This window comes from Oreochromis aureus, linkage group 3, assembly GCF_013358895.1.
Source record: "Oreochromis aureus strain Israel breed Guangdong linkage group 3, ZZ_aureus, whole genome shotgun sequence".
NCBI lineage: Eukaryota > Metazoa > Chordata > Actinopteri > Cichliformes > Cichlidae > Oreochromis > Oreochromis aureus.
In genome coordinates, this window is record NC_052944.1 from 115,927,000 (window position 1) to 115,947,148 (window position 20,149).

Below are 20,149 nucleotides of genomic sequence, written 5' to 3' on the forward strand. Positions count from 1 at the left end.
GAAATCCCTCTTTAAAAATTGTACCAAATTTCCTGCGATTTCCTTACAAAAAAAGTTAACCACTATCAACTTTTAACATCTTAAACCTAATTTTATAGTAAGACACTTCTATCACATTTCTGAATTTCTAGGTTTCAATAGGCAGATGAGATATTGCTGTTCCCCATGAAATATAGTCATTTTCTTCAATATCCAAAAGACACTTAAATATGCATTGGACAAGAAATACAGTGGGATGCAAACGTTTGGGCAACCTTGCTAATAGTCATTATTTTCCTGTATAAATTGATGGTTGTTACAATAAAAAATGTCAGTTAAATATATCATATAGGAGACACACACATCAATATTTGAGAAGTGAAATGACGTTTATTGGATTTACAGAAAGTGTGCAATAATTGTTTAAACAAAATCAGGCAGGTGCATAAATTTGGGCACTGTTGTCATTTTATTGATTCCAAAACCTTTAGAACTAATTATTGGAACTCAAATTGGCTTGGTAAGCTCAGTGACCCCTGACCTACATACACATGTGAATCCAATAATGAGAAAGAGTATTTCAGGGGGTCAATTGTAAGTTTCCCTCCTCTTTTACTTTTCTCTGAAGAGTAACAACATAGGGGTCTCAAAAAAACTCTCAAATGACCTGAAGACAAAGATTGTTCACCATCATGGTTTAGGAGAAGGATACAGAAAGCTGTCTCAGAAATTTAAACTGTCTGTTTCTACAGTTAGGAACATATTGAGAAAATGGAAGACCACAGGCTCAGTTCAAGTTAAGGCTCGAAGTGGCAGACGAAGAAAAATCTCGGATAGACAGAAGCGACGAATGGTGAGAACAGTCAGAGTCAACCCATAGACCAGCACCAAAGACCTACAACATCATCTTGCAGCAGATGGAGTCACTGTGCATCATTCAACCATTCGGCACACTTTACACAAGGAGATTCTGTATGCAAGAGTGATGCAGAGGAAGCCTTTTCTCCACCCACAGCACAAACAGTGGCGCTTGAGGTATGCTAAAGCACATTTGAAGAAGTCAGATTCATTCTGGAATAAGGTGCTGTGGACTGATGAAACTAAAATTGAGTGTTTTGGGCTTAACAAGGGGTGTTATGCATGGAGGAAAAAGAACACAGCATTCCAAGAAAAACACCTGCTACCTACAGTAAAATATGGTGGTGGTTCCATCATGCTGTGGAGCTGTGTGGCCAGTGCAGGGACTGGGAATCTTGTCAAAGTTGAGGGACACATGGATTCCACTCAGTATCAGCAGATTCTGGAGAACAATGTCCAGGAATCAGTGAGAAACACTGCTCAAAATCCAATAAGGCATTCATGCAGAGAAACAAGTACAATGTTCTGGAATGGCCATCTCAGTCCCCAAACTAGAATACTATTGAAAATCTGTGGTGTGAGTTAAATAGAGCTGTCCAAGCTCGGATGCCATCAAACTTGAATGAACTAGAGATGCTTTGTAAAGAGGAATGGTCCAAAATACCTTCAACCACAGTCCAGACTCTCATTGGAACCTACAGGAAGCGTTTAGAGATGGTAATTTCTGCAAAAGGCGGATCTACTAAATATTGATTTCATTTCTTTTTTTGTGGTTCTCAAAATTATGCACCTACCTGATTTTGTTTAAACAATTATTGCACACTTTCTGTAAATCCAATAAACTTCACTTCACTTCTCAAATATCACTGTGTGTCTCCTATATGATATATTTAACTGACATTTTTAATCGTAACAACCAACAATTTATACAGGAAAATAATGACTATTGCACCTATTATTTTTGTAACAAAAACACTCCAAGAAATGTGGAAAAAACACTTTTAATCCACGAAAAGGTAAACAAATGGCCAGTTGACTTAAGGGTTACTTTTTTATTTAATAGTCCCCCTAAAATCCTGAATACTGACCTGAGTGTTTCCAGTCTACAGTATGGACTTTTGACACCAAAGGACAGCTTCTTCACGCCTGAATTGTGCAGGTCATTGTTACTCAGGTCCAACTCTCTCAAACCTGATGATGGGGAACTTAGAACTAAGGACAGAACTTCACAGCTTCTCTCTGAGAGATTACAGAGTGTCAGTCTGAAAAATTATGAACAAACAGACAAATAACACTGGTGGTAGATGGTATTCATTGTGCAGTGGGAAGTTACTCGGTCTGTAAGCGCTGAATGAATTTACAGGACTGGCTGGAATACTTACTGAAGTTAGAAATGTAACAGTTTATTCTGACTTGGAAATAATGCATGATAAATACAAAAGTACATAAATAAATGGAGTCAAGACGTTACTATCTGAAACACAGCTGGACCGGTGTTACTGCCGGGAGCATTAATCTATTGGATTCCATCCACAACCTGGTACATATCATAGGGATGCGGAAGGTTACTTTTTGCGTTCCTGAGGGATGACTCGGGATGTGAGAAATTGTCGGTATGTTACATGTTGAAAGTGAAAACGGTCTCAAAAAAATAAAATAAATAAATAAATTATATATATAACACTTGGCCTGACCTGAGTGATTCCAATGTACAACATGGACTCTTCAGTCCAGCAGATAGAAGCTTAATTCCTGAATCCTGCAAGTCGTTGTTACTCAGGTCCAGCTCACACAGACTACAGGGCAGGAAGCTCAGAACTGAGGAGAGAGCTTCACAGCTTCGTTCTGAGAGGTTACAGAGACTCAGTCTGAAAAATAAGAAGGGATTTGACAAATAAGTAACACTGATGTAAAAGTCTATTCATTGCATCTATTCATTGCACAGTGAGGAGTTGCCAAAACCTCAACCTCAATGTTATGGTGTGTAAAATCATGATCCAGTGATTTGTAAATCTCAAAAGCTATTTTAGGCTGCTCCTTATTCACACACACCTTAATCGCCACAGTGGCTAGCAGATTTTTACACCAGATAATGTTTCTTACCCAACCTTGGAGCAAGACCTGTCTCCTCCCAGAATCGAACCAAGGATCTTTCATGTGTTAGGCAAACCACTACAGTATTGCAATTGATAAATTTATTTATCTTTTTAATCAAAGGTCTCATTAGGGGCATAACACAAAATTGTCAGGCATGCATAAAAGCACATGGGGCCCATACAAATTCTTGATTTTGTTTATTATTGAAATCTAAAATGTTTTCCAAGTGTTCCTTTAATTGTTTTGAGCATTGGATATGTTTAACACATTTTTAGACCATAAGTAACAAATAGGAGGAAACAGGAAAATAAAAATCCTTTGTAAAGCTGTTAAAAACGTGTTTAACACTAAAGATTATTTTAAAAATTATATCATAATTTATTAGGCATTCTGACACAATACTCTATAGTCTGTATTTCCACATTATCTCCAAAAACAAAAATGTATGTTATTGTAATATTTCAATGGGCTCTTTCTGTAACATACAGTTGTAATGTTGGTTCTCAATGTCAGAGTTTATGTCTTTACTCCTGTTAGGAATAAATTTATTAAATGAAGCTGTTTTTATTTGATATTATATACAAATTGCTATTGTGCTCATAAAGATAATACACTCTGTGTAATAAGGGTCAAAAGCATCAAACCCTCACAATTTGAAGATTGCCTAGTCATCATAGTGGGTTGTTTTTGTTTTTTGTTTTTTTTTTCTTCTTTTCACTAGGAATCAGGAGCGGAGCAACATCTTCACTGGAGCAGAGCCATGGTTTGGAATTGTTTTTTTTTGTTTTTTTAGTTACTGTGTTTCACCTTTCACGGATACTTCCACTGTGTGGGATTCTGGGAGAATCGCCACAGGAGCCACAGTGCGAGGATTGCCACCATTGCCTTGTGTTCAGTTGTTTTTCATCACTGTAAATAAATTCACTGATCCTCAACATGATAGTTTGGGTCTTCTCTCTCACCACTCCACATGTCTGCTGTCACAGACCATGACAGAATAATCCAGCTGCTATATATCAGGCAGACTCTAACCTGCTTGAGTGCTGTGAGGAAATGAGATACAGGAGATCTTCAGCCATACTCTCTCCTAATCTATGAAGGAATGATAATCAAGATGGCAGAGGGGATTTTGAGAAGGAATCCTCACCTACTCCACTTCCCAAACTCCTCTGTAACCATCATTACTTTTAGGGGGATAAAGGAGGCATTGCAGGCCCAGGACCTAGCACGAACCCTCCGTGGATGGTTGCTTTACATTGTAAACTAAAAACCTTACCATAATACAGAGAAAGCCCCAACAATGAGAAGACCTCCTATTATGCAAGCACTTGTTGTTAGTGGGAAGGAAAACTCAGTTTTAGCAGGACAAAACCGCTTCCAGAACCAATACAATTCAATTCTATTTTATTTATATAGTGCCAAATCACAACAACAGTCACCTCAAGGTGCTTTATATTGTACAGCAGCTCATACAATAATAGATACAGAGAAAAACCCAACAATCACATGACCCTCTATAAGCAAGCACTTTGGCGACAGTGGGAAGGAAAAACTCCCTTTTAACAGGAAGAAACCTCCGGCAGAACCAAGCTAAGGGAGGGGCGGCAATCTGCTGCAACCGGTTGGGGTGAGAGAAAGAAAACGGGATAAAGACATGCTCTGGAAGAGAGACAGAGATTAATAAGAGGTACGATTCAATGCAGAGAGGTCTGTTAACACATAGTGAGTGAGAAAGGTGACTGGAAAGGAAAAACTCAATGCATCATGGGAATCCCTGGCAGCCTACGTCTATTGCAGCATAACTAAGGGAGGATTCAGGGTCACCTGGTACAGCCCTAACTATATGCTTTAGCAAAAAGGAAAGCTGAAAACTGAAGGCTCTCCCTCCCATTCTACTTTTAAATACTCTAGGAACAACAAGTAAGCCTGCAGCGAAGTGCTCTAATAGGCTGATATGGTACAACAAGGTCATTAAGATAAGATGGGGCCTGATTATTTAAGACCTTGTATTTGAGGAGCAGGATTTTGAATGCAATTCTGGATTTAACAGGAAGCCAATGAAGGGAAGCCAATGCAGGAGAAATATGCTCTCTCTTTCTAGTCCCTGTCAGGACCCTTCTTGCAGCATTTTGGATTAACTGAAGGCTTTTCAGAGAGCTTTTAGGACATCCTGCTAATAAGGAATTACAGGAGTCCAGCCTGGAAGTAATAAATGCATGAACTAGTTTTTCAGCGAAACTCTGAGACAGGATATTTCTAACTTTAGAGATGTTGTGCAAATGGAAGAAAGCAGTCTTACATATTTGTTTAATATGTGCATTGAAGGACATGTCCTGGTCAAAAATGACTCCAAGGTTCCTCACAGCATTACTGGAGGCCAAGGTAATGCCATCCAGAGTAAGAATCTGGTTAGACACCATATTTCTAAGATTTTCAGGGCCGAGAACAATAACCTCAGTTTGATCTGAATTAAGAAGCAAAAAGTTAGTGGCCATCCAGGTCTTTATGTCTTTAAGACATTCCTGCAGTTTAACTAATCGGTGTGTGTTACCTGGCTTCAAGGACAGATAGAGCTGCATGTCATCTGCATAGCAGTGAAAATGTATGCTATGTTTTCTAATGATGCCGCCTAAGGGAAGCATGTATAATGTAAACAGAATTAGTCCTAGCACCAAACCCTGTGGAACACCATAATTGACCTTAGTGTGTGAAGAGGACTCTCCATTTACATGTACAAATTGGAGTCCATTCGATAGATATGATAAAAACAACTGCAGTGCAGTAACTGTAACACCTACAGCATGCTCTAATTGCTCTAAAAGAATATTATGATCAACAGTATCAAACGCTGCACTGAGGTCTAGCAGGAAAAGCACAGAGATGAGATCACTGTCAGAGGCCATAAGAAGATCATTTGTAAACTTCACTAAAGCTGTTTCTGTGCTGTGATGAGCTCTGAAACCTGACTGAAACTCTTCAAATAAGCCATTCCTCTGCAGATGATCTGTTAGCTGTTTGACAACCACTCTTTCAAGGATTTTTGATATGAAAGGAAGGTTGGAGATTGGCCTATAATTAGCTAAGACAGCTGGGTCTACAGATGCTTTTTGAGTAAAGGTTTAACTACAGCCAGCTTGAAGACCTGTGGTACATAGCTGATTATTAGAGATAGGTTTATCAGATTTAAGATTGAAGCATTAATTAATGGCAGGAGTTCTTTGAGCAGTTTTGTTGGAATGGGGTCTAAAAGGTATGTTGATGGTTTGGAGGAAGTAATTACTGAAGTTAACTCAGAAAGAGCAATTGGTACTAAAAGTAGCTGTAGATAATATTACATCTGTGAGATGATTATTGGTCATTTTTTCTCTAATGATTAAAATTTTATTTGTGAAGAAGTTCATGAATTCATTACTAGTTAACGTTTTTGTTGTATCTTCCCTTTGATACAGGGGGGTTGAAATGCCCCAATTTTTACTGGTATTATCTGGCTATTCAATTAGGACAATAATGTTTTATTTTTCATCCCATAATACCCCATATTGGGTGGGGATGGAAGCAAATTCTCTTAAAATGCCATTAAACTTGTACTTATACTCTGCACAGCCAAAACAATTAAAGAAAGAAACAAATAATCCTATAGTCCGAAATATGATTGAAGTTTGGTTTACAATAAAAGTAATGATGAATATTAAGAATAATCTCTCTCAGTTTAGTCCTATTTGGGGAAATGCCTTATTTGTACCAGGAAATTTGGACGCAGGGTTCCAGGGTTGGGCAGAAAAAGGTGTTAGGAAAGTGGGTGATCTTTTCTGTGATGGAGTAATGGTTTCATTTGAGGATTTAGTTTCAAAATTTAAAACCCCCCCAAAACACTTCTTTAAGTATTTTCAGATTAGAAGCTTCATTTCTTCCATGCAAAATGAGTCTCTCAACGTTCCCCAGTTAAGTAAGTTAGAGGAGTTAATGGTGAAAAAAGGTGGTAATAAAGGCTTAATTTCAACATTCTATAACTGGATTGTCTCTGCCTCTCCAGAAACATCACTTTCTAAGTTAGAAGCTTGGAGAAAGGACCTAAATATTAATATTTCTGAGGAGACATGGAATTCAATTTGCTTAAAATCACAAAAACAATTGATTAATAGTAACCTAAAGTTATTACAATACAATTGGATCATGCAAACATATGTAACACCGATTAAATTGAACAAATATAATAACAGAATTCCAGATACATGTTTTAAATGTGGAGAAGCACGTGGAACATTTTTCCACTGTATATGGGAATGCAGAATTGTCCGTGCATTTTGGCAGGAGGTGATGAACATACTAATCCAAATTTTGAATACAAAGATTGCTTTAGATGTAGAAATGTTGCTATTACATGTGTATTCTAAATATCTTAAACTAAGAGCCCATCAATTTGAGTTCATGAATTATTGCACATTACAGGCAAAACGTATGATTGCGTTAAAATGGAAAAAATCAGATCCTCCTGCTATTGGTGCTTGGATAAATTCTTTGGTACAGTGTATGGCAATGGAAAGGATAATGTTTTTTCTCAAAGACAAGTTAACATATTTTGATGAGATTTGGAAGCCATTTAAAAACTTTATAAAAGAAGTAGACATCGTACAACTCCTAGCTAGCTATTTCTATTGTCTATTTTTTTCTTTTTTTTCTCTCTTTGTTTTTTGTTTCTTTCAATATGTATAAATGTCACATACTGTACGAATGTATACATATTTTATGTGTTTTTTAATTTGATGTAGGTTTGGAAGACAGCAGGGTGGGAGGTGAGGGGGGGAAGGGTTCCTATTTCTGCAGCATATTACTGGGAAAACAAACCTTTGTATGCTGTTGCAAAAAGCAATAAAAATATTGTTTAACTAGTTAATGTTAAAGGGATTGTTGGCTCAACAGTGCTCTGACTTTTGGTCAGCCTGGCTACAGTGCTGAAGAGAAACCTAGGGTTGTTCTTATTTTCTTCAATCAGTGATGAATAGTAAGATGTTCTGGCTTTGCGGAGGGCTTTCTTATAAAGCAGCAAACTATTTTTCCAGGCTAAATGATGATCCTCTAAACTTGTGACACGCCATTTCCTCTCAAGCTTACGAGTTATCTGCTTTAGGCTACGTGTTTGAGAATGGAGTCAAATACTTCTGATTTGAGGACTTAGTTTTCACAGGAGCTACAGTATCCAGAGTCATACATAGTGAGGAGGTAAAATTATTAACAAGATAATCAACCTCTGTTGGAGTAGCGTTCAGGTAGCTGCTCTGCTCTATGCTGGTACAGGGCATTAAAATTGATAAGAGAGGGTGGATTATATTTTTAAACTTAGTTACAGCGCTTTCAGAAAGACATCTACTGTGATAAAGTCTACTCTCCACTGGTTTGTAATAAATTATTGTAAATGTAAGGAGGGGTTTCAGTTTCTATGCCATATGTTAAAATAAGATCTAGAGTGTGATTAAAGTGGTGGGTGGGGTCTTTGACAGTTTGAGAGAAGCCAATTGAGTCTAATAACCGATTAAATGCCATGTTGAGGCTGTCATTTTTAGTATTTACATGAATGTTAAAATCAAACAAACAAATAAGACTGTTTTCTGAGTTTTACAGCTGGGGTGGACAAGGCTAAGCATCAAGCTTTCAAATGAATTAAAAGTCTGTCTTGGTCTTTCACTGATTAATAGGCTTGTAAGAAAAATTGCTGCCACACCGCCCCCTCAGCCTGGGGTAACAGAAGGAGAGAAGCTGCAGAGAAGCGTGTAAGACTGCAACTCTGCTTCCTGGTCCCAACTGTGGATAGTCATATTTTGGGGGGTTTAATAAATTTGTCCATATTTCTAGAAATGAGAGCTGCTCCATCCAAAGTGGGATGGATGCCGTCTCTCCTAACAAGACCAGGTTTTCTCCAGAAGGTTTGCCAATCATCTGTGAAGCCCACATCATTTCTGGGACACCACTCAGACAGCCAGCAATTTAATGAGAACATGCGGCTAAACATGTCACTTATGGTCTGATTGGGGAGGGGACCAGAGAAAACTACAGAGTCCGACATTGTTTTGGCAAAGTTACACACCGATTCAATATTGATTTTAGTGACCTCCGATTGGCGTAACCGGGTGTCATTACTGCCGACGTGAATTATGATCTTACTGTATTTACGTTTACCCTTAGCCAGCAGTTTTAAATTTCCTTCAATGTCACCTGCTCTGGCCCCTGGAAGGCAATTGACTATGGTTGCCGGTGTCTCTAGCTTCACATGTCTGAGAACAGAATCACCAATTACCAGAGTTTGACCCCGGCGGTGTGTGTGCCGAGTGGGGAAAAGCAGTTAGACACATGAACAGGTTGGTGGTGTACCTGGGGCTTCTGTTTAAGACTATGCTTCCTCCTCACCGTCACCCATCCGCCCTCTTTCCCCAGCTGCTTGGGGTCTGCCAGGGAACAGCTAGCGGGGCCTACGCTATCTTCGGCTGCACCAGCTACAGGGGCCTGGCTAGCTACGGGTGAATGAAGGGTGCGAAGCCGAGTCTCCAATTCAGTAATCCTGGCCTCCAGAGCTGGAAATATGCTACATTTGTTACAGGTATCATTACTGCTAAAGGAGGCCGAGGAGTAACTAAACATCTGACACAATGAGCAAGAAAGTGCAGGAGGGACAGGTGAAGTAGCCATGGTGCTAACGAGTCGGCTATGAGCTAAGCTAGCGAAACAGTAAAGAGACAGTGAGTGAATACTTTGGCTATAAATTAGGTAGTGAGCACACAGAAAGGGTGATTCAGATGAAGCACGTGAAGACTATACTATGAAAAAGGGATGTATCAAAAGATTTAAATTAAATTGCTAAGCAGAAAAGCTACTCTGAAAACACCACTGTGTTTGAGCAGGAAGAGGAAGTGATACTCTACCACAGAGCGAGCGAACACCAAGTGACAGCGCCACCAAGAGGGCCCTGTCACTTGGTGACAATGCTAACTTGAAGCTGGTTCCACAGAAAAGGGGCCTGAAAACTGAAGGCTCTGCCTTCCATTCTACTTTTAAATACTCTAGGAACAACAAGTAAGCCTGCAGTGCAAGAGCAAAGTGCTCTAAAGCACAGGTGTTTAACTCCAGTCCTCGAGGGCCGGCATTCTGAAACGTTTGAATGTGTACCTGCCTCAACACACCTGAATAAAATTAGTAGATCATTAGCAAGACTATAGAACCTGACTGAATGCTGAGGTGGCAACCCTTAACCCTTACTCTAATAAATTTAAGAAAACTTAAGTGTTCAGAAAAATGTACTTCTAAACACACTTTTATTCCACCATGTTCATTCACTCATGAGCTGCTGTAACATGAATCAAATGGCTAAATTGGCACCTCAGAATGCTAATGACCTAATAATTTTATTTAGGTGTTGAAGCAGGGAAACATGTACCCTCAAGGACTGGAGTTTGACACCCCTAATAGGTATGAGGCTATTAAGATGTATAAAGGTCACAGCCTACGTGTCCTCTGTGGCAGCAGACTCCTTCATGTTTGTGTTTTATGTGGATTTTGATTCAATCAAAGCTCACAGGAAGCTGTATTTATAATTACAAGCAGTTGCCTATCTTAATTCCTGGTGTCACTGTCACAGACCTGTTTAAAGGATCAGTAAGAACAGACTGAAGGTGTTCATTGATTCAGGGCTGATTTAGTTTGGAATTTCAACATCAGACCTCTTTTCAGCCTGCAATCATGAAAGACGCCATGATCAGTGATACGATGCCATTCACAGCATATACAACTTCACACTTATAGAAAATCTTTAAAACTCAATGTGTCAATGAAATCTTTGCTAGTGTGACGCTTTTTGTATCATCATGCTGACTCTGTAGGTCTTCATCCTACAGTAACCACGTAAAGCTCTATATAAGAACCAGTCCTTTTACCATTTTACTGAGACATGCTGAAACTGAGAAGGCAGGTTTCATTTTCAGAGACAACAAAACTGCTGTTGAAGTCAGAGCAGAGACTGACAGGCTTTCTTTCAGCAGCAGCATGTTACAACATGTACAGGTGAGATAAAAACATACAGCCAGGCTATTTGACCTCAGGGGGAAACGTCTGTACCTCCTGTCACTGAGTTTACTTGTGTGAGTGTTTCCTGCTGGCTTCTTTCCACAGTCACAGTCACTGGGAAAACACAGCAAACACTTTGATCCAGAATAACAGTCGGCTACTGGTCTTTTCTCGGTGTCTGTTCACGGTGAAAAAACAGTTCCAAAATGAAAGTTACAGGAACTTCTTAGGCTCACCTGGACATCCTTATTACATATTCTAATAAGAGAAAGTTTGTGTTCACAGCCATGTGCTAACCATAACGAAAGAAATGCACTGAAGTCCTTCTCTTAAACAATCTGATCTATAGTTGTCTTTTAGTAAGAGATGGCCTGCTGCAGCCTCTGGTCCATGTGGAAACAACAGCTGGACCAGGAGATGACATTGGGATTTCAGTTCTGTTTGCTGCAAAGATTCAAGTGCTGACCTCATGAAGGAGGCAGCTATGAAGAATTTAACAATGAGACCAGATTTGATCTATTTGTGTCACTTAATAGTTTTGAGGTTTCAGTTAAGTCTGTGCCGCAGGACATGGTCTGGGATGTTGCTGCAGGTGCAATGGACGCACCTGTGTTAATAAAGCTTTTGCAAAGTTATGGTGTGTCGCTGGGTCTGTTGTGGTATTTTACACAGCAAAACCAGAGAAAATAAAGAAAAAATATTCATATCTCATTTAAACCTCAAAATTGAAGTTTATCTGAAGCCCACACACACGGACAAGTACCTCCTCTTTGACTCCCACCACCCTCTGGTGTTTCATCCGAGAAGCTTCTTCAGTTCTAAGATCAAATGGTGGAGAGTCACCAGATTTAAAATCCTATGGGAGTGTCCCCCAAGAGGGACATGGACCGCCTATTGATACTCTACTTAATCACACTAGCCACACTAGCGACTAGTAAGTCGCAATCAGCCAAGCTTTCAGGTGAACCCATTGTGCAACCTAGCCCTACTCCATCATGTGATTTCCTGAGGTCAGATGGCCCAGGATGTGAGTGGCTGTTCAGGTGTCTGGGAAGGATCTCACAACTGGATTATAGATGGCAGACATTTGGTGCCCCACCCTCTGTTCAAAGATGGTCGTTCACAGAAGGCAACATTTTTTCACACAAACAATTTCAACTTTTTCTCAAAACGACAAAGAGGCCACTAGGAAAGCTACAAGTACCTGCAGAGGGTCAGGTGAATCAGCTAAACGGTAAGAACAAGATCCGGGCTATCAACACCTATGCCCTGTGATCAGGTACCCTGCTGTGATAATAAGCTTGACAAAGGAGGAGATAGAAGCCACTGACATCAAGAAAAAAAAGCTCCTGACCATGCACAGAGGGTTTCACCCCAAGTCCAGCACCCTGAGGCTGTAAGCAAAGCAGAAGGAATGAGGCCAAGGACTGGTGAGTATCAGCACCGCAGTCCCGGATTAGACAATGAACATCCACAAATACATCACTAAGATTGACAATTGACAGCGTGCTCAGCGATATATATTTATATATATATTTTGTCTCGATTCTTTGATGGAGGTGTGAGATCAAACAACCACTGGTCCAGATGAGTTCAGTCAAAACAATGATTTTATTTAACACACGGCTGTTAAGATATACACTGTCATATCATCAGCATAGATCTCCGGTAGAAAGCACACTTCCTGTTTACCTTCTTTCTTATCCTGTTTACCTTCTTTCTTATCCTGTTTACCTTCTTTCTTATCCTGTTTACCTTCTTTCACCCCAACCGGTCGCAGCAGATGGCCGCCCCTCCCTGAGCCTGGTTCTGCCGGAGGTTTCTTCCTGTTAAAAGGGAGTTTTTCCTTCCCACTGTCGCCAAAGTGCTTGCTCATAGGGGGTCATATGATATGATTGTTGGGGTTTTCTCTGTATTTATTATTGTGCTATCTACTGTACAATATAAAGCGCCTTGAGGCAACTTTTGTTGTGATTTGGCGCTATATAAATACAATTGAATTGAATTGAATTGAATTCAAATGGTTTTTGTATGTCAGGGTTTTACGCCCCTTCTTGCGTCAAGCAGATACATAACATGCAAAAATTACAGTTAATGACAGTTGCTGCAGTTCCTTTGTTGACAACCTTTTACACACTTAACCAACTGTGTTCAACCCTCTTCACTCCAGGTATTTCCTGTTGCTCGTTCTCTTCACACTTATCTGTGGAACATCATGAGCACGTCCTGTACCAAAACTGTTGCTATGCAGGTACAAAATGCAGTTACATGAATCTATGTCTTTGTCTGTAAGCGTGTTTGCACTGACCTTTGCTGCACTCTAAGTTACCTTCACAATAGATCATCTGCACAGTCCCGCCAGATGAAGCTTATGACCCTCAAAAGACTGAATGCTAACTCTTTATGAGCACATTAGTAGTATGTATAAGAAAATGATTATGACTACTTCACTTAATAAAAGTTGTACCAAAATTCCACTACCCAAGCTTAATAAAAATGATATATTTCCCACAATATATATTTATATACTCTCTCTCTGTCCCCCCGCTCACCCCTGCAGGTGGTCAATCCTTCAAGCAACAAATTCTAGAAGAGAGTTGACAACACGAACACGCGAGGTTCAACTTTCCAGCGACGACTGTTCTGTGCCACTGCGTTAAGTAGTCACACGGAACCCCGACAGACCAGCAACAGGTGGTGGCAATTAGTGCAGGTGCATGGGCCAAGAGCCCTAATGAACACTTATATTGGCTTCCCTTCATTGGCTTCCTGTTAAATCCAGAATTGAATTCAAAATCCTGCTCCTCACATACAAGGTCTTAAATAATCAGGCCCCATCTTATCTTAATGACCTTGTAGTGCCATATCACCCTATTAGAGCACTTTGCTCTCGCTCTGCAGGCCTACTTGTTGTTCCTAGAGTATTTAAAAGTAGAATGGGAGGGAGAGCCTTCAGTTTTCAAGCCCCTCTTCTGTGGAGCCTGCTTCCTGTTTGGATTGAGGGGACAGACAGTATTTTTACTTTAAAGATTAGGGTTCAAACTTAGGGATTCCCATGATGCATTGAGCGTTTCTTCTTCAGTCACCTTCCTCACTCACTGTCTGTATCCCAATTCAGGGTCTACAGCCTCAAAGTACGCAGCCTTAACGGTCCTCAAGGGCCGCGCACTCAAAGACCGCTAAGGCCGGAAGTGAGAGGCTCGTGAAATGGGACGGTCTAGCCTCCATCGTGCTGCCCAGGTTGCCTAGCAACCATGATACTAACAGCTGGAAATGTTTCATACAGCATTATTTGACAGAAATGAAGGAGAACATATTTTGTACATTTGTTTCTACATGAGCTCTGTGTGATTTGATAAGCATCTGAGGCTGAGACCACAGGACTGTAAAAATAATAATAATAATAATGGATTGCATTTATATAGTGCTTTTTGAGACCCTCAAAGCGCTTTTTACAATTCCACTATTCATTCACTCACTGGTGGAGGCAAGCTACAGTTGTAGCCACAGCTGCCCTGGGGCAGACTGACAGAGGCGAGGCTGCCATATCGCACCATCGGCCCCTCTGGCCATCACCGGTAGGCGGTAGGTGAAGAGTCTTGCCCAAGGACACAACGACCGAGACTGTCCCGGACTGTCAACCTTCCGATTAAAAGACGAACTGCCAACTCTTGAGCCACGATTGATTGTTGGGCTTCATTTCTGTACTGAACAGTCATTTTAAGATTAGCTAGTAAATAACAATTAGCTAATGTTGTTCATGAGACTAAAATCATCTCACTTTGATAATGTAAATATTATATGGCCAATATTATAGTTATTATATTAATCATTATTAGCTATTACAGCAGTGAGTTTGAACTCTGTGTCAAAGATTCAAGTTGCAGTTATTTATTTACGAGCTGTGATAACTGTTTCTGATAGAATGAAGAGTAGACTGATATATGAAATATTCCTTTATTGGGTGAGAAAATCAGACCATGTCATAACTGCTTTAAGTCATACAGAATAGATATCAGAGCCTTAAACAGGCTGACTTCTGCTAAATGGGTCAAACTGGGCAGAAAGTCTACAAACACATAACATCCTTATAGAATATGATGTAACACTATAGATCAACTTACCTCAGAATATATAAAGCATATAAACAATTACAGCAATATGATGCAACAAACACAGCAGTGCTACTAATCCAAAATACTCAAAGCTTCATAGAACTGAAACAAACATTTATTTTTAGCTCCATTCTGCTGCTGATACATACTTTAGGTTTCTGAATATTAAACTTGTTGCTGCCTTTCATAGTGTGTAACCTGAAGGCCCTGAGTACTTTCTCCCACACTGAAAACACTGGAATGATAACATTATTTGAACATTACCTAATAAGACTGATTCAGGACAGACAATTAGTTATGTTAAACTTTCCTAGCAGTCCTTCACAAACAGGGAACAGTCTGTCTATTCTCTCCATCTGTCAGCTGCTGCTGGCTCTTCCTCCTCCTCTTCCTCACACACTGCTGAGTTTGTCCTGGTGGATCATCAGGGGTGCAAAGCCTCACAGATGATGTGCAGCAGTGGGTCCCTCAGTCTGTCCTCACTCTGGACACTTGCAGTCGTCACACATGGAAATCAAATGTGTGATAAGCTGCAGGATTCAAACACAAGTGTAACTTATAAATACATGTTCATACTTTTATTCCACAATCAGAGAGAAAGAAACAGAGAGAGAGTGCAGGACAGACAGACAGGTGACAGTCTCAGGTGTACACACTGCTACAAAACAGCACAAGAGAAGGAGGATTTAGTGTTTGTGTTATTACGAGTGCTAAACAAGAAGAGTTCCAGATGGTACAGTGGACACATGTGTGACTCCTGTGATTAAAGCATCTTTCTTTCAGCTTAACGAGTGAACCGTCAGCTCGTTCAAACACACGTTAAAGTCCGTTTGGCTCGACACCACCGAACAGAGGCAGCAATATAACATAGCTAACATTAACAGTGCAGTGAATCCTGCTTGTGCCGTCATATTCAGGACTGCAAACCGAGCAGCATCACTGACTTTCAGCTTGTTGTGTTTGTGGATATATGACTGACTTTAATTATCCATAAAATCATCACATTCTCTGTAGGATTAAGGCCGACTATTGAACAGTGTATATTTTAAAGTAAAGGCTTTAAAACAAAGTTAACGTCTACACCGCCACATCCTTAAAATTCAGGGAAATGAAGGATGCATTTGAGGGCCGCATTTCGAGCAGCCTTTGAATTGGGACAGCCTTCGTCGCGTCGCTGTAATGTAATCGGCCTTAAAATGCAGCCTTTGAGGCTGCAGACCCTGAACTGGGATACAGCCACTATGTGTTAATAGACCTCTTTGCACTGGATAAGACTTGTTATTAATCTCTGTCTCTCTTCCACAGCATGTCTTTATCCTGTCTTTCTTCTCTCACCCCAACCGGTCGCAGCAGATGGCCCCGCCCCTCTCTGAGCCTGGTTTTGCTGGAGGTTTCTTCCTGTTAAAAGGGAGTTTTTCCTTCCCACTGTCGCCAAAGTTCTTGTGTATAGGGGGTCATATGATTGTTGGGTTTTTCTCTGCATCTATTATTATAGGGTCTACCTTACAATATAAACCACCTTCAACCGACTGTTGTTGTGATTTGGTGCTGTATAAATAAAACTGAAAAAAATTGAATTAATGATCTCCGCCCAGCCAAGCAGAAGCGAGGGAGAGAGATTAAAAAAACAAAAGAAAGCCTATACCCATCACGAGCCAGTCAGAGAAGCACGGGGACCATGACAGTCATCCCTCATGGTTGTGTGTAATTCTTCATGCGTTTCCCCACGTGTTCAGCTATTTAGTTTTCCCAGTTTACTTTTGTATTGTTTCCTCATTCAGCAATGTAGCTGCATTCTGAGTTTATTCTTCGTCTCTGTGAGTTTGCGTTTGCCACTGGAGACTCAGGTTAGCCTGTCCAGCCGTTTCCCTTGTGTTCTGACAGCTCAAGAAAGTTAGCTCAGCAACCATTACAACCACCATTACTACAATCCTTACTTCGATCACTGGTTCAGTATCTAGCTTTGCTGTCTGTTGTGGTACCTGCTTCACCATCTGTTTTCTCACCACTTTAGTCACCTGCTCAGTCAGTAGCTCAGTCACCCACCTACTCCATAAGTCGTGATTCGGCTGTGTGCAGACAGGAAGAGGGCTCAAAATGTAGAACTCGCAACACACAAGAATAACTCAAGATGCAGCTTTATTGCTGACACAGAAATGATACAGGACTAAAGTAAACTCGAAAATATACACTAAACTTCACCAAGAGGCACAGAAGGAAATACACAGCATGAGGGAGAACACAACACTGACACAGAGAAACACAGGGCTTAAATACATCCGGGAATAATGAGGAGAATGAGACACAGGAGCAGAGCAGAGCTGGGAGGAATCAGACATGACGAGACCAAAGGGAAGCAAAACTCAGTACATTCACCTAAGACACAGACCTAAGTAAAACAGCAAACGTAACACTGAGACACAGACTTGACTAGGGGATACAGCTGACAGGGGAGACAGCAACTAAGAAACACAGAGACCAAACATAAGGTCTCTCTGCTGGCTCTGTGTCTGTCTCTGCTGGAGGTTCTGGAGAACCCCTTCAGCTATGCCTTGTCTTTGCTGGGGGTTCTGGTGAACCCGGCCAGAACCTCCTCGTGGTTAGCTGTTTTTTTAACTCATGCTCCTTATGTTTTTTGTTCGGTTCTGGGTACTTTTCCTGCCTGCACACAGCCAATTCATCACAGTGGGACACGAAGAACTCTTTGAATATCAGGAAAAGATGATAACCACCCGAGAAAGAGTGCTCAACAAAGCTAAAAAGATGGATTACCAAATAGTTTTCACGTGCACCGATGGTTTGTTTATCACTAAGTAAAGGAGTTTATGGTGATACTGTTCTGACAACAGGATCAACACCTACAGAAACCCTTAGCCGATGTAAAAAGGGGACATGAAGGTGAAATCTAGGTGACTAAAGCACAGCGGAAAGGATAGTATGCAAAAAAAGAAGATGAGGTGCAGATGTTGCAGCTTTGAGAAGATTTGGATTTCCCCTCAGCACAGAACCAAGAGATAAGTCCAGGCCTGGGTTTTTCTCTCCAACCTTTTTCCTATCAAAACAAAGTTGACATTAGCTCAGAGAAGGTTGATCAGATAAGTATAATTCAAGTGATTTGAGTCTGTTCTTGTTTTTATTTGGTTCTACTTTTGCTTTGCTTCTTTTATTTTGGTTAAATAAAATATCCTACATTAAAAATGTCCAAAATTGGGCTTGTCCCATGTTTAATCCTTTGTAAATAGTAAAGGTAAAAATCAGTTTTAATCTACATTAGCATAAATAGCACTTACAGGTAACTCTAGCCTCCTGAAAGTAACAGATCCTTGGGGCTTGGTTATTCAAGCCACTAAATTAAACCCAGTTATCTGAAGAGCACTGATGTAGATCGGAGGTGCTGTTAAAGAGTTTAGCTGATGGAGGTCGGGCCTGAAAGGCTACCACGGCTTTTGTCAGCGGAAACAGGGTAAACATTTGGAGGGCTTTGAGGCAGTGAAAACTAGGTGAGTACCCACTGTTATCAGCTATGGTAAATGGACTGGTTCTTATATAGCGCTTTTCCACTCTGTCTGAGCTCTCAAAGCGCTTTATAAAAGTAATTCATTCACCCATTCACTTCTTCTAAGCTCTTAAGTATCTAACATTCGTATGCATCGGAGAGCAACATGGGGTTAGTATCTTGCCCAAGGATATTTGGCATTCAGACTGGGATCCCAGCAGCTTGGGATCAAACCACCGCCCTTCTGGTTAGTGGCTGACCTGCTCTGCCACCTGAGCTACAGTCACCCCAGTTCCATCTATACTCTGCACTGCCTGGCACTCATAGGATCAGAGATGAGGGTTTCCATTTATTTGTCGCCATTATGTTGGTGGGTGGGAGAAAAAAAAGAAAGAAAACAAAGTCCAAGCCACCATTGGACTATTGGAGTTGTTTTTGGATTTTTCACCTACCTTATATATTTTTTAACATAACTCATATCTGTTCTTGATGATGATGTCACTGACCTCTTGGAGGGAAGATGTCATTGATCTGCTTACTGCATTAAAACAGTAACTGATTAAACCTGCTAGTAATGATAGAAATAAAAACATAAAGAGGTATTATTCTAAATCTTTCTGCCCTTCTTTTAAGAAAATGCTTGATGCTTTTAACCTGCATTACTGACAATCATTTTTCAAGCCATACTAACATTTGAAGAGTCCTTCTTAGTTTAGACAAACAGCATTAAGACAAAACTGGATCTTCATGTTCTCTAACTGTCAGATGGTTTCTGGGAAGAGCTTTCATTCACAGAAAGTCACACATGTCTGTTGCCAAGAAAACAAAAGATCCAAAACGAATGTGACAGCCTAAACATTACAATACAATACAATACAATACAATTTTATTTATATAGCACATTTAAAAACCACAGGTATGCCAAAGTGCTTCACAAAATGAGTTAAGAGCAATAATAAATACAAATATAAAGCATAAAATACAAAATACACATAAAATATACTAACAGGCAGGTGACATAACTAACCAATAATACACCAGGCATAGTAGGCACAACCCGAAAGGCTGAAGGTTAAAACATTATAATCATTAAGAAGTAATAAAAATAAGTTCCAATACACTAAGGATGTGGGCTCTAAGAGCTGGGGAAGGCAAGGCTAAACAAATAAGTTTTTAATCGAGATTTAAAAGATTGAATTGAATCAGACGCCCGAATAGCTAGGGGGAGGTTATTCCAGAGGTAGGGTGCGACAGCAGCGAATGCGCGGCCACCTCTGGTCTTGAGCCGAGATCTCGGTCGCACCAGGAGCATTTGGCCTGCTGATCTAAGCGCTCTCCCAGGGATATAAAAACTGAGGAGATCCGTAAGATAGCTGGGCGTGGTGTTGTTTATGATTTTAAAAGTGAGCAATAAAATTTTAAAATCAATTTAAACATTACAGAAAGGAAAGCAGCATTTCATATGGAACAGGTAGAAAACTCAAACATGAATCACACTAAAAGAACCACGAACACACCACAGTACCAACAAAACAGAGAATAAGAATCCGAA

General features: G+C 40.3%; 1 pseudogene; it reads right to left on the reverse strand.

Annotated features, from left to right (window-relative positions):
* Positions 1-20,149, reverse strand: part of LOC120435103 — an 89,447-nt pseudogene that overhangs the window by 12,603 nt on the left and 56,695 nt on the right.